The following is a 14,019-nucleotide window of genomic DNA, read 5'->3' as shown; positions in this document are numbered from 1 at the left end:
GGTCAGGCACAAAAGAGGGAGGAGGGATTAGGTTCCAGGGGGAGGTACCTACAAAAGGGAAGGGCGGGCGGGTGTGAGAAATAGTGCAGAATGGCACACAGTTCTGAAGGGCCAGACTGCAGGGTATTAATACAACCCCAACCATTGTCAGGGTGGGCAGGGCCGGATCTTCCATGCAGCTAGGTCTGGAGTCCATGCCATATTCTATTTTTTAAATTTATATATATATATTTTTGAGATGGAACGTCACTCCGTCACCCAGGCTGGAGTGCAGTGGCAAAATCCTGGCTCACTACAACCTCTGCCTCCCTGGTTCAAGTGATCCTTTCACCTCAGCTTCCCGAGTAGCTGGGACTACAGGTACCTGCTACTACACCCAGCTAATTTTTGTATTCTTAGTAGAGATGGGGGGGTTGCCATGTTGGCCAGGCTGGTCTCCAACTCCTGGCCTCAAGTGATCCACCCACCTCAGCCTCCCAAAGTGGTGGGATTACAGGCATGAGCCACTGCGCCCAGCGCCAGATTCTGTTCTGGTTTTTTTTTGTGTGTGTGACGGAGTCTTGCTCTGTCGCCTAGGCTGGAATGCAGTGGTGTGATCTCGTCTCACTGCAACCTCTGCCTCCTGGGTTCAAGCGATTCTCCTGCCTCAGCCTCCCCAGTAGCTGGGATTACAGGCGCACACCGCCACTCCTGGCTAATTTTTGTACTTTTAGGAGATACAGAGTTTCACCATGCTAGCCAGGCTGTTCTCCTGACCTCAGGTGATCCACCCACCTCGGCCTCCCAGAGTGTTGGGATTACAGGTGTGAGCCACTGCTCCTGGCCTGTTGTTGTTTTGAGATAGCGTCTCTTCCTGTTGCCAAGGCTGGAGTACAGGTGGTGTGATCACAGCTCCCTGTAGCCTCGACCTCCCTGGGCCCAAGCAATCCTCCCACCTCATCCTCAAGTAGCTGGGACTATAGGTATGTGCTACCACGCCTGGCTAATTTTTGTATTTTTTTGTAGAGACGGGGTTTTGCCATGTTGCACAGGCTGGAAATGCCAACTTATATTTATTTATTTATTTCTGAATCAGAGTCTCGCTCTGTCGCCCAGGCTTGAGTAAAGTGGCGGGATCTCGGCTCATTGTAACCTCCACCTCCCGGGTTCAAGTGATTCTCCTGCCTCAGCCTCCCGAGTAGCTGGGATTACAGGCGCGTGCCACCATGCCTGGCTAATGTTTGTATTTTTAGTACAGACCGTGTTTCACCACGTTGGCCAGGCTGGCCACAAACTCCTGGCCTCAACTGATCTGCCCACCTTAGCCTCCCAAAGTGCTAGGATTACAGGCGTGAGCCACCATGCCTGGCCTGGAAATGCCAACTTTTAAATGAAAGTTTAGAAATCTTCAACAAACATTAAAAAAAACTCACATTTCCACCCTAACTTGGCGAGGAGAAGAACACGATTGCATCATCAGTCAGTCCTTTGCATAGACAGCAGCAAATATCGATGGGGCACCTAGTGTGCACCAGGTGGGTGTACAGGCAGCACCAGAAGCCAGCAGGGAGTCGTTCTCACAGGGGGTGTCTCTGTGCCTGTCTGCAAGTGGACATTTGCCTGGAAATGAGCCATATGTTGATACCAAGTAGAAGAGAAAGATTCAGCTGAACAGAGGGGAAATGGCAGTAAATCTTGCTCTACCCTTTTCCATCTTGCTCCCTTCCTCTCTCCTCGTTTCTCTCTCCCTCACTTCTTTCCCTCTCTTTCCCTCCTCCCTTCCTTTGTTATTATTAGTTTTTGAGACGGTGTATTGCTCTGTTGGCCAGGCTGGAATGCAGTAGCATGATCTCGGCTCACTGCATCCTTTGCCTCCCGGCTCAAGCCATCTTCCTACCTCAGCCTCCTGAGTAGCTGGGACTACAGGCATGCACCACCACGCCCTGCCAATTATTTTATTTTTTTGTAGAGATGGGGTCTTGCTATGTTGCCCAGGCTGGTCTTGAACTCCTGAACTTAAGTGATCCTCTCACCTTGGCCTCCCAATGTGCTGGGATGACAGGTGTGAGCCACCCTGCCAGGCCTCCTTCCTTTCTTTAAAGAAACTACATTCTTGGCCGGGCGCAGTGGCTCATGCCTCTAATCACAGCTCTTTGAGAGGATGAGGTGGGCAGATCACCTGAGGTCAGGGATTTGAGACCAGCCTGGTCAACATGGCGAAACCCCGTCTCTACCAAAAATACAAAAATTAGCCAGACGTGGTGGTGCACTCCTGTAATCCCAGCTACTTGGGAGGCTGAGGCAGGCACACTTGAACCCAGGAGGCAGAGGTTGCAGTGAACTGAGATGGCATCACTGCACTCCAGCCTGGGTGACAGAGCGAGACTCCATCTCAAAAAAAAAAAAGAAAAAAAAAAAAAAAGAAACTACATTCTCTTCAAGTATCCACAGGGGCAGAACTACTCTTGTATTTTGTGCGTGCATTGTTCTGAACAGGTAAAACATGCATCTTCTCTGTTCTCAGATGAGAACAAAGATAACCTGGAAACAGTGTCTCTCCTTCCTGGGTCCCTCCCCAAAGGCAGCTGTCAGGACCAGTTTTTTGTTTATCTTCCAGACATCTCCTGTGTCTTCACCAACATATCTGATGACATTTTTCTTTTTTGCCCCATATAAATAGCATTCTATACACTATCCTAAACCTTACAGTTTTGCCTATAAGCAATTCCTGGAGAATTTTCTGTTTCAATATCTCTGGAGTGGCCTCATTATGAGGGTCACACCATCATGTATTTGGCTAGCCTACTATTGATAGCTATTTATTTATTTATTTATTATTTTTGAGACGGAGTCTTGCTCTGTCACCCAGGCTGGAGTGCAGTGGCATGATCTCTGCTCACTGCAACCTCCACGTCCTGGGTTCAAGCGATTCTCCTGCCTCAGCCTCCCAAGTAGCTGGGACTACAGGCACACGCCACCACACCGGGCTAAGTTTTGTATTTGTAGTAGAGATGGGGTTTCACCATGTTGGCCAGGCAGGTCTTGAACTCCTGACCTCAAGTGATCCACCCGCCTTGGCTTCCCAAAGTTCTGGGATTACAGGCATGAGCCCCTGCGCCTGGCGAGCAACTTGAATTTTCATAGATATTGCCAATTTGCCCTCCATGGAGGTCATATCTATTTACATGCCCCAAAATTCATGTAATCATTTAAATGCAATAAATGAATGTGCTGGTTTCTCCACACCCTTTAAAACACAGCAAATTAGATTTCTATTGCTACATAACAACCACAAACTCAGTGGCTTAAAACAACACACCCATTTATAAGCTCCCAGTTTGGGAGGTCAGAAGTCTGGCATGGCATGACTGGGTCCTTTGCTCAGAGTATCATAAGGATAAAATCAAGGTGTTACCAGGCTGAGGTCTTGTTTGGAGGCTTCCAAGCTTGTTTTTGGTTTGTTTGCTTTTGTGTGTTTTTTTGTTTGTTTGTTTGTTTGTTTGAGACAAAGTCTGGCTCTATTACCCAGGCTAGAGTGCAGTGGTACAATCTCAGCTTACTGCAACCTTAGCCTCCAGGGTTCAAGCCATCCTCCCACCTCGGTCTCCCAAGTAGCTGGGATCACAGACACGCACCATCATGTTTGGCTAATTTTTGTATTTTTTGTAGAGACGGGGTTTCACCATGTTGCCCAGGCTAGTCTCGAACTCCTGATCTCAAGTGATCCGCCTGCCTTGGCCTCTCAAAGTGCTGGGATTACAGGCGTGAGCCACCGCACCTGGCCCTAAACGTGTTTTTGATGTTAGTGGAATTCAGTTCCTTATGGTTGTAGGACTATTGTCTGGCTCTCCTTGCTGGCTGTTAGCCAGGGGCCTGCTCTTAGCTCCCAGAGACAGCCACATTCCATTCCTTGCCACGTGAGACCCTCCCATCCTTAAGAAGACAACAGCACTCCTTCTTGTGCTTTGGATTTCTGACTTCCCAGTCTCCAACATCTAGGCCCAGATTTAAGGAGTCCATATAATGAAGTCAGGCCCACTTGGATAATCTTAAAGTCACCTGATTTGGGAATTAATCACATCTGCAAGATCCCTTTGCAGCACCACCCGGATTAATGTTTGGGTGAGTAACTGGGAAAAGGTGTCTGTACACCAGGCAGTGGGAATTTAGGGGCCCATCTTAGAATTTTGCCTAGTACACACAATGTTATCAAACTTTTTGATCTTTGCTAATGTGAAAGATGATAACAGAACTTTTTTTTTTTGAAACAGAGTTTCCCTCTTGTTGCCCAGGCTGGAGTACAGTGGTGTGATCTTGGCTCACTGCAACCTCCACCTCCTGGGTTCCAGTGATTCTCCTGCCTCAGCCTCCTAAGTAGCTGAGACTACAGGTGTGTGCCACCACACCCGACTAATTTTTGTATTTTTAGTAGAGACCGGGTTTCATCCTCTTGGCCAGGCTGATCTCGAACTCCTGACCTCAGGTGATCCGCCCGTCTCAGCCTCCCAAAGTGTTGGGATTACAGGTGTGAGCCACTGTACCTGACCGAAAACTGAACTTATTGAGTATTTCTCTTATTATGTCTGTGAATCTTATTTTATATTTAAGACCTATTTGCACTCTGATTATTTGGTTAATGATATCTGCATATATTCTTTGCTACCCACTTTTCTTTTTTTTTTTTTTTGAGACAGGATCTTGCTCTGTCACCCAGGCTGGAGTGCAGTGGTGCTGTCACAGCTCACTGCAGCTTTGATCTCCCCCCTCAGCCTCCCAAGTAGCTTGGACTACAAGAGAACGCCACCACACCCAGCTAATTTTTCCATTTTTAATGAGACAAGCTCTAGCTCTGTTGCCCAGGCTGGTGTCGAACTCCTGGGCTCAATCGATCCTCTTACCTCTGCCTGTCAAAATGCCGGGATTACAGGTATGAGCCACCTTGCCTGAATCTGTGCTCCTTCTTCTACTGGGTTTTTGGTCTTTTTCTCCTTTTTATTTCCTTAATAACTAGAAGAGCTCTGGCCGGGCGCAGTGGCTCATGCCTGTAATCCCAGCACTTTGGGAGGCCAAGGTGGGTGGATCACCTGAGATCAGGAGTTCAAGATCAACCTGGCCAACATGGCGAAACCTTGTCTCCACTAAAAATACAAAAATTAGCTGGGCATGGTGGTGGACGCTTGTAATCCCAGCTACTTGGAAGGCTGAGGCAGGAGAATTGCTTGAACCTGGGAGGCAGAGGTTGCAGTGAGCCAAGATCATGCCATTGCACTCCAGTCTGGGCAATAAGAGGGAAACTCCATCTCTCTCTCTCTCTCTCTTTCTCTCTCTCTCTCTCTCTCACACACACACACACACACACACAAATTAGCTGGGTGTGGTGGTGTGCACTGTAGTTCCAGCTACCCGGGAGACTGAGGCAGGAGAATTGCTGCAACCCGGGAGGTGGAGATTGCAGTGAGCCGAGGTCGCACCACTGCACTCTAGCCTGGGTGACAGAGTGAGACTCTGTCAAAAAAAAAAAAAAAAAAAAGAACTCTTTGTAGGTAAAGATCTTTCCTACATTAATGACTTTGTTTTTCTTAATTATTTTACCTGGCACTCCTTCTTGCTGTCTCCTGAAACACCATTCATTCCTTAGGGCCCAGGTCAAACCCACATTGCCTGCAGGGCTGTGCCTGGCAACACCAGTGCTCACTATTTTATTTATGTATTTATTTTTTTGAGATGGAGTCTCACTCTGTCACCCAGGCTGGAGTGCAGTGGCTTGATCTTGGCTCACTGCAATTTCTGCCTCCTGGGTTGATTCTCCTGCCTCAGCCTCCCGGGTAGCTGGGATTACAGGTGCATGCCACCATGCCTGGCTAATTTTCATATATTTAGTAGAGACGGGGTTTTACCATGTTGGCCAGGCTGATCTCAAACTCCCGACCTCAAGTGATCCACCTGCCTTGGCCTCCCAAATTGCTGGGATTACAGGAGTGTGCCACCACATCCGGCCTCAATTCCTGTTCCTTTGTATGATAGCTCTAGCACCTTATATTAGACTTAGGATCTTCTTTTTTTGTCCTCAGTATTCTAAAATGTATTGGCGATATACATTCCCATAGGTCTTCCCCCCTCTGCCCCATTTATTGGATTGATACTTGAAAGGCCCTTTCAATCTGGAGACTGCAGTTTCAAGAACTGCTATATTAGTTTTTTGATAATTTCTTTTCTTCCATGGAATGAAAATCATAAGATTGGATGCTGAAATTTCTGGATTGATAATCATCTTTTTCATCTTTGTGTTCTTGTTCTACTTTTGAAAGATTTCCTCAACTCTATCTTCGAAGTATTCTGTTGAGTTTTAATTAATTTCTATTTTTCTGATAACCAGTTTTAAATTTCCAAGATCTCTTTTCTGTTTTTGATTGTTCCTTTCCCGTGGCATTCTGTTCTTGTGTTATTATTGAAGCCTCTCCTGTTCTCATTGTCCTTAGGACTAATGTCCTTAAATTTTTCTTGCAAAAACTGTAGTGGGTTTTGCTGAAAAAGAGAAAAGGGGCATGGGTTTTCAAGTCCACTTTTTTTGTTTTTTTTTTTTTTGAGACAGAGTCTTGATCTGTCGCCCAGGCTGGAGTGCAGTGGTTCACTGCAACCTCTTCCTCCTGGGTTCAAGCAATTCTCCTGCCTCAGCCTCCCGAGAAGCTGGGATTACAGGTGCATGCCACCATGCCCCGCTAATTTTTGTATTTTCTTCGTAGAGATGGGGTTTTACCATGTTGGCCAGGTTGGTCTTGAACTCCTGACTTTGTGATCCGCCCACCTTGGCCTCCCAAAGTGCTGGGATTACAGGCGTGAGCCACCATGCCCAGCCCAAGCTCCACTTTTAAACTAAAACTCTCCACTTTCAGTTATGATGAATTATGATCAATTACAATATCTTCTGTTATTTCTCCGAGAATATTAAAAAACAATTTTTGAATATTGCTTCTTGCATTGTCATTGTTTTCTCTGGGTTCTTCTTTCTGTTGATCAATTTTTTTCCATTACCATTTTAATCTCTCTTTTTCACAGTGGAGACTTTTTTGAAACGTGTAGTGATCTTGGCTGTTTGTTGATATTTAGGAGCAAAGCACTAAAACGCTGACTGGAAGTGCTGGCTGTGGGGTGGGGCTTCCCAGTGCGTAGGCTTCACTGAAGGTGGTCACCAGAAAGCGTCCTGTTTTATTCGGGGATCTCTGAAAGTCTGTGTTAGGTCTTGTCTCTGGGAAGGTTCTTCGAAGGAGATGATGGGGAGGAAGGAAGAATCTCCTGGCTGTGTGGGGTGATCAAAGGAACCCAGGTGTCTGGACAAACTGCTCAGTACACAGACTTTGAGCTAATGTCCCTGTTTTCGACCTTTAAATAGTGACCTTGCAGACCCCGGTCCTGAGCCTGGAACTCAATATGACTGGTCCAACTCATGATGGCATCCCCCTTTGCTGGCCCGCTTGCTTGTAGCATTCTCTACCTGTCAGGTCAATTGCTCTTCCATCATCTGCTTTCCATTTTTCTTCTATCATCAACACCTATCCTTTGTTGTTATAGACTTGCCCATTCCCTTTTTCCTTTGGGTTAATTCCTTTTTTTTTTTTTTCTGTTTTTGAGATGGAGTCTCACTCTGTTGCTCAGGCTGGAGTGCAGTGGTGCCATCTCTGCTCACTGCAAGCTCCGTCTCCTGGGTTCATGCCGTTCTCCTGCCTCAGCCTCCCAAGTAGCTGGGACTACAGACTCCCGCGCCCGGCCGGGTTAATTCCTTTAAAAGCCTTTGCAGGGCGGGCACTGTGGCTCACTCCTGTAATCCCAGCATTTTGGAAGGCTGAGACGAGATCACCTGAGGTCAGGAGTTCGAGACCAGCCTGACCAACATAGTGAAATCCCGCCTCTACTAAAAATACAAAAATTTGCCAGGCATGGTGTCGCACACCAGAGCTACTCGGGAGGCTGAGACAGGAGAATCACTTGAACCTGGGAGGCAGAGGTTGTGGTCAACCGAGATGGCACCACTGCACTCCAGCCTGGGTGACAGAGCAAGACTCCATCTCAAAAAAAAAAGAAATAAATAAATAAAGAAAAAAAAGCCTTTGCCAACCATCTTAGTGGGATTTGGATAAGAAGAGGGGAATGTGTGTGGTTGCCACTTTAAACCAGAACCCCTCACTTTCAATTATCTATCATTGATAGCCCAACCTCAAAGAAGACTGTCTAAACTATTGGTTAACCTCAGATCTGCTGATCTGACCCCTCCTCATGGGAAATCCCTCATGCTTCCCCATGATTTATATCCTGTACGTATTCAGCATCATCTATAACGACAGTGGTTCTGCTTTCCAAATGTGAAATCTGGTCACGAAATCTGACAAGCATTTTCATATTTAATTTGTGACTTTAGCAAGTTGGCTTGATGTTCAAACCCTCACTCCGTCATTTGGTTTTAAATATATATATATATTTTTAAATATTATATATATGTATATATATCTGTCTCTCATAGCAGCTGTGAAAGCAGATTACTTCCTAGTTTGAGTCTTGAGTTTCTTCATCTGTAAAATCAATCAGGATGATAATGCTCATCTCCTAGGGTTGTCAGGATTGAATGAAATAAAGCACTTAGTTCATTATTGGTGTTTGACGTGTGTTAGTCTCCTGGGTCCTGTGTTTATATGAAAAGTCTTGGCCGAGCGCGGTGGCTCACACCTGTAATCCCAGCACTTTGGGAGGCTGAGATGGGCGCATCACCTGAGGTCGGGAGTTTGAGACCAGCCTGACCAACATGGAGAAACCCTGTCTCTACAAAAAATACAAAATTAGCCACGTGTGGTGGCACATGCCCAGCTACTCGGGAGGCTGAGGCAGGAGAACCACTTGAACTCGGGAGGTGGAGGTTGCGGTGAGCCAAGATCGCGCCATTGCAATGTAGCCTGGGCAACAAGAGAGAAACTCTGTCTCAAAAAAAGAAAAGAAAAGTCTTATGAATAAAATCAAATTCAGTTATATATTTAATATATGACCTACAGTGAAATGAAAAATTAAATGCATATGAAATAATTAAAATGTATATGAAATTCAGCAACAAAACACATGCTAAATAGTACATTATTCATGTTGTCATTTTTGCCATTTACCATTATGAGGTGAAGAGAAAATCATGTAGATCTCTCTACATCTTTGAAGAACTCAGCTCGCTCAACAATTATTTATTCTTTACAATTTCTTTTTTTTTTTTTTTTTTTTTTTTTTTTTTTTTTGAGAGGGAGTCTGAGTCTGGCTCTGTGGCCCAGGCTGGGGTGCAGTGGCCGGATCTCAGCTCACTGCAAGCTCCGCCTCCCGGGTTTACGCCATTCTCCTGCCTCAGCCTCCCGAGTAGCTGGGACTACAGGCGCCTGCCACCTCGCCCGGCTAGTTTTTTTGTATTTTTTAGTAGAGACGGGGTTTCACCATGTTAGCCAGGCTGGTCTCGATCTCCTGACCTCGTGATCCGCCCGTCTCGACCTCCCAAAGTGCTGGGATTACAGGCTTGAGCCACCGCGCCCGGCCTATTCTTTACAATTTCAAAAATGTCTTGGCCTGTCTCTGAGTAATTAATTTGAATTCTTAGGAGAGATTTTCAATGGTCAATTACTATTCTAATCCCTCAAACTGGATAATCAACAAAACAGTCTCACTTCCCTGAAAGTAAGGAGGCCAATATCCTCGTGTTCTCATAATGAATGTCTTTACATATGTTCAACCATTCCTGACTTGGAGATGATGCTGTGTGTTCCTTTTTAATTTAATTTAATTCAATTTTATTTTATTTTATTAATTAATTGAATTAAATTATTTTGAGATGGAGTCTCGCTCTGTCACCCAGGCTGGAGTGCAGTGGCACGATCTCAGCTCACTGCAACCTCCACCTCCCGGGTTCAAGTGATTCTCCTGCCTCAGCATCCCGAGTAGCTGGGACTATAGGTGCGTGCAACCACGCTCGGCTAATTTTTTTGTATTTTTAGTAGAGACGGGGTTTCGCCGTTTTAGCCAGATGGTCTGGATCTCCTGACCTCGTGATCCACCCACTTCTGCCTCTTTCAGTGCTGGGATTACAGGCGTGAGCCACCACGCCCGGCCCTTTTTTATTTTAAGTTCTGGAGTATGTGTGCAGGACGTGCAGGTTTGTTACATAGGTAAACGTGTGACATGGTGGTTTGCTGTACCTGTCAACCCATCACCTAGGTATTAAGCCCAGCATGCATTAGATATTTTTTCTAATGCACTCCCTCCCCCTACCCCACTCCCTAAGAGGCCCCAGTGTGTGTTGTTCCCCTCCATGTGTCCATGTGTTCTCATTGTTCAGCTCCCACTTGTAAGTGAGAACATGCAGTGTTTTGTTTTCTGTTCCTGCGTTAGTTTGCTGAGGGTAATGGATTCCAGCTCCATCCATGTCTCTGCAAAGGACATGTTCTTGTTCCTTTTTATGGCTGCATAGTATTCCATGGTGTATATGTACTACATTTTTTTTATCCAATCTTTCATTGATGGGCATTTGAGTTGATTCCATGTCTTTGCTATTGTGAATAGTGCTGCAATGAACATACACATGCATGTATTGTTGTAATAGAATGATTTATATTCCTTTGGTTATATAACCAGTAATGGGATTGCTGGGTCAAACGGTATTTCTGGTTCTAGATCTTTTATTTTTATGTTTATGTTTATTTGTTTTTTTTTTTTTTTTTTTTTGAGACAGAGTCTCGCTCTGTCGCCCAGGCTGGAGTGCAGTGGCTGGATCTCAGCTCACTGCAAGCTCCGCCTCCCGGGTTTACGCCATTCTCCTGCCTCAGCCTCCCGGGTAGCTGGGACTACAGGCGCCCGCCACCTCACCGGGCTAGTTTTTTGGTATTTTTTAGTAGAGATGGGGTTTCACCGTGTTAGCTAGGATGGTCTCGATCTCCTGACCTCGTGATCTGCCCGTCTCGGCCTCCCAAAGTGCTGGGATTACAGGCTTGAGCCACCGCGCCCGGCCTGGTTCTAGATCTTTGAGGAATCGTCACACCATCTTCCACAATAGTTGAACTAATTTACATTCCCACCAACAGTGTAAAAGCATTCCTATTTCTCTGCAACCTCACCAGCATCTGCTGTTTCTTGACTTTTTAGTAATCATCATTCTGACTGGAGTGAGATGGTATCTCATTGTGGTTTTGATTTGCATTTCTCTAATGATCGGTGATGTTGAGCTTTATTTCACATGCTTGTTGGCCACATGAATGTCTTCTTTTGAGAAGTGTCTGTTCATGTCCTTTGCCCACTTTTTAATGGGATTGTTGTGTCTCATAAATTTGTTTAAGTTCCTTGTAGATTCTGGATATTAGACCTTTGTCAGATGGATAGATTGCAAAAGTTTTCTCCCACTCTGTAGGTTGCCTGTTCACTCTGATGGTAGTTTCTTTTGCTGTGCTCTTTAGTTTAATTAGATACCATTTGTCAATTTTTGCTTTTGTTGCAATTGCTTTTGGCAATTTTTGTCATGAAATCTTTGCCTTTGCCTATGGCCTGAATGGTAGTGTCTAGATTTTCTTCTAGAGTTTTTATAGTTTTGAGTTTTACATTTAAGTATTCTTTTTGACTACTGTTCTCATTGAGGAATAGCAGAAGGGTGATGCCACACTACGATAAAGAAGGGAGAGGAATATTTATTTATTTATTTATTTTGAGACAGAATCTCACCCTGTCACCCAGTCTGGAGTGCAGTGGCACAATCTTGGCTCACTGCAACTTCAGCTTCCTGGGTTCAAGCGATCCTTATGTCCCAGCCTCCCCAGTAGCTGGGATTACACGTGTAATCCCACATCCAGCTAATTTTTTGTATTTTTAGTAGAGATGGGGTTGGCCAGGCCGGTCTCAAACTCCTGGTTTCAAGTGATCCACCCGCCTTGGCCTCCCAGAGTGCTGGGATTACAGGCGTGAGCCACGGCGCCCGGCTAGGAGAGGGATTTTTAAAAGATTCCATGCTTTCCTCAGATCACCCCTTTCAGGACCCTTTTTATTTTCCCTATTGAAATTAGAATAGTCAATAGATGCTCTCAGAATTTGTCTATACTGTCATTAGCAATTGTCTCTTACAATTTTCTTTCCAGGAGCAACAAAATTCAGAAGTTTTTCCTTTCTTTTAAACTCTTCTACAACTCTTAATTTTTGCTTCTCCAAAATCTGTATTCATTTTCTCTTGAGACAGGGGCTCACTCTGTTGCCCAGGTTAGAGTGCAGTGGTGCAGTTATAGCTCACTGCAGCCTCGATCTCCTGGGCTCAAATGATCTTCCTGCCTCAGGCTCTCATGTAGATGGGACCATAGACACGTGCCACTGTACTTGGTTAAATTTATTTATTTATTTATTTTTGAGATGGAGTCTCGCTCTGTCACCCAGGCTGGAGTGCAGTGGCATGATCTTGTCTCACTGCAACCTTCACTTCCTGGGTTCAAGCAATTATCCTGCCTCAGCCTCCAGAGCAGCTGAGATTACAGGCACGTGCCACTATGCCCAGCTAATTTTTGTTATTTTTAGTAGAGAAGGGGTTTCACCATGTTGGCCAGGCTAGTCTCAAACTCCTGACCTCAAGTGATCGGCCTGCCTTGGCTTCCCAAAATGTTGCTATTACAGGCATAAGCCATTGCACCTGGCCTGTACTTGGTTAATTTTTAAAGTTTTTTGTAGGGACGGGGTTGGGAGGGCATCTCGCCGTGTTGCCTAGGCTAATCTCGAACTCCTGGACTCAAGCGATTCTCCCACCTGGACGTCTTAATGTGCTGGGATTACAGGCGTGAGCCACTGTGCCTGACCTAGTATTCATATTTTGAACACACATGCCAGCGGTCTTAGTGGCATGTCCTTTGTGGCTCACAGCAGTGAAAATATTAATCTAATCAGTCAGTTAATTTCCACAGTAGAATGTAAAGTCCAAGAGCTTTCATGTTAACTATAACATTTTCATGACACATTGTAGTAATGACAGGAGCAACTTTTTATGTTTGAATTTAGATAAATCTATATAAGAGAGAAAGTTTCACCCAACACCATTCCTTAATTCTTTTGCAGTTTCGGAACAAAATGTTTCCAGAGTTGTTCTACTTTTTGTTGGTGCTGATGAAAAAACACAAGTTTTAACTATGTGAAAATTGATGTTTAATACAATCTGAAACCATGGTTGTGTTAGATAATGATGTGAGCTGTCTAAAAGATAACTTTTTCTGATTAGAAAAGTACTCTTCCACTTTAACAGAAGAATTTCATGAAAATCTTCACACACAATAGAAGCCACAGAACTGGCGGAACTGATGGTTTTGTTCATAAAGTCTGATTTCCTGCTTTAAAAAAGATTTATCCCACTTTTCCACTGAGTACAAAATGGCGTACGGTCAACTTTGTAAAACTACATGTTCTTCTCATACCTTTTGTACTCATTTTGATAGCAAAATAAAAATTGCATTTAAAATGTTTTCCCTGAACTCTTCAGACAACCTGGAACCGTTGACAAATTTAGCCAGACTCACTCACACATACCCCAACCAGGACAGCCAGTGGAAGCATTCCATAGGCCCCCAGGCCTTCGGTTGGTGGGGAGTCACCCCATGCCTCCCTGCCTCCCACTCGACTTGTCTCCTCTGCGTTCTGGCTCCTGATGCTGGGTTTTCTCTCTCAAGTCTGGTCCTGCTCTTCCCCTTTGGTCTCCTCGAATGATCCCAGCTACCTCGGTCCTGGGCTCACCGGGCTCAGCTGACTTGGCCTTGCCCCTGGCTCACTCTGTTCCAGCCGCATCTTGCAGGTGCTCTGCACTGTCCTGGCTGAGGATGGAATCCCCAGCAATGAATTGTCTGGCCACTTGTCACGGAAACAGAGGTGCCAGGGACATGCCCTCCATTACAGGGATAGAGAAGAGATGGTTGTCAGGTCCCAGGGCCTGCCCTTGTTGGGGGTACACACCATCATCCCCCTGCAAGTATGTGCCCAAGCCGAGGAGAGGCTTGGGCAGCTCTTAGGTCC

This window comes from Chlorocebus sabaeus, chromosome X (genome assembly GCF_047675955.1).
Source record: "Chlorocebus sabaeus isolate Y175 chromosome X, mChlSab1.0.hap1, whole genome shotgun sequence".
Lineage (NCBI taxonomy): Eukaryota > Metazoa > Chordata > Mammalia > Primates > Cercopithecidae > Chlorocebus > Chlorocebus sabaeus.
Note: the sequence above shows the minus strand (reverse complement) of the source record.